Genomic DNA, 2,001 nt, shown 5'->3' on the forward strand with positions numbered 1-2,001 from the left:
CAGAGCGTGCGGGAGAGGCTTCTGCTGCGGCCTGGGGTGGCTGAGAAGCCTGCAGAGCGTGCGGGAGAGGCTTCTGCTGCGGCCTGGGGTGGGTCGGAAGCCTGCAGAGCGTGCGGGAGAGGCTTCTGCTGCGGCCTGGGGTGGGTCGGAAGCCTGCAGAGCTTGCGGGGGAGGCTTCTGGTGCGGCCTGGGGTGGGTCGGAAGCCTGCAGAGCATGCGGGGGAGGCTTCTGCTGCGGCCTGGGGTCTCTGGGTGGCCTCTAGAGAGGTGCAAAAGACCCTCTGGGTTGGGCTGGGGTGGCTCTTGGACCCCTGCCACACAGTGGAGAGAGGCCTCCGGCCCGCCACCTGTGTCCCTGTGTGCCTGAGTGCCTGTGTCCCTGTGTCCCTGTGTCCCTGTGTCCCTGAGTGCCTGAGTGCCTGTGTCCCTGTGTCCCTGTGTCCCTGAGTGCCTGAGTGCCTGAGTGCCTGTGTCCCTGTGTCCTTGTGTCCCTGTGTCCCTGTGTCCCTGTGTGCCTGAGTGCCTGTGTCCCTGTGTCCCTGTCTGTGTACCTGTGTGCGAGAGTGTCCGGCACGCCACCCAGCGGCGGCGGGCAAGCAGGTAGGCGGGTGGGCGGGCCGGCGAGGGCCAGTGTGAGTTTGGGGGATGGGAGGGGAGGCGGCAGCTGGAAGCGTCAGAGGAGGGGGCGTGGCTCCGGCTGGCCCCGGGAGCAGGTTCCCGGGACCGGGACCGGCTGGACCCGGCGGGTGGTTGATCCCGGGGCGGGGGGCAGAGGCGGCGGGAAGCGGCAGCTGCGTGTGCGGCGGGGGGGGTGGAGGGCGAACCGCGGCGGGAAGCGGATGCTTCAGAGCAGGTTACGGGGGCGGGGACGGACGACACCACCTGTCCCCGCCCCGGGACGGGCTGGACCCGGCGCCCTGGACCCGGCGCCGTGTACCCGCCGCCGCCCCCGCCGCCGCCCCCCTCCGCCACCCCGGGACCCCGACGTTTTTTGGCGCCCGCGCCTTTTTTTGCTCCCCGCCTGCCCGCGCTGCCCCGGGCCCTCCCCCGGGGCGGGGCGGGAGGGAGGGACGGACGGACGGGTAGCCGGGGATCTCCGAGCGCGCGCCACCAGACCGAGGCGGGTCCCGGCGGCGGCGGCGGCGGCAGCAAGCGACGGCGGGGGGGGCAGGCTAGGGAGAGAGGGGGAGCGGCATGCGGTAGGGCTGGGGGGTTTGTTTCGGGGGGGAGGGGTGGGGGGGGGGTGGCAGCGGTCAGCGAGAGCGGGGAGAGGGGGAGCGGCATGCGGTAGGGCTGGGGTGTTTTTGGGGTGGGGGCGTTGGGGGGATTAGCGGGCGGGGCGGGCAGCCGAGCCAAGCGGCAAGCCGGGGGGCGGGCGAGGGCGGCTTTAGGGCCGGAGGAGCGGAGCGCAACCTCCCCCGTGCAGGCTCCAGCGTGGAGAGCAGCAAGTTTTTGGGGACGGGGGACGACGGACGGGAGGGGCAGCGGCGAGAGGCTAGCTGCGGCAAGGGGCACCGGCACGGCCGCCCTAACAGCGCCGCCTCGGTCGCAGGGGTTAGAGAGCAGCCGGGCAGGCCGGGAGGGAAGCGGCAGCCCGCGAAGGGGGGAAGGGGGGGCTCCGCGCAAACCGCTAACGGGAGCCGGGGGGTGTGGGGAGCTGGGGGTGGCAGCAGCGGCAAGAGGCAACGTCGGGAGGGGGGGCTCCGCGCAAACCGGTAACGGGGGCCCGGGGGTGTGGAGGGGGCGGTGGTGGCCGCGGCGAGAGGCAACGGCAGGCGGGGGCGCTCCGCGCAAACCGGCAGCGGGGGGGGGCGGGGGGTAACGGCAAGAGGCAACGGCGAGAAGGGGGGGCCTCCGCGCAAACCGGCAGCGGGGGGGGGCGGGGGTAGCGGCAAGAGGCAACGGCGGGAAGGGGGGGGCTCCGCGCAAACCGGCAGCGGGGGGGGGGCGGGGGGTAGCGGCAAGAGGCAACGGCGGGAAGGGGGGGCTCCGCGCAAACCG

This window comes from Melanerpes formicivorus, unplaced genomic scaffold (genome assembly GCF_026170545.1).
Source record: "Melanerpes formicivorus ecotype bairdi unplaced genomic scaffold, bMelFor1.0.p_v2 SCAF_274, whole genome shotgun sequence".
Lineage (NCBI taxonomy): Eukaryota > Metazoa > Chordata > Aves > Piciformes > Picidae > Melanerpes > Melanerpes formicivorus.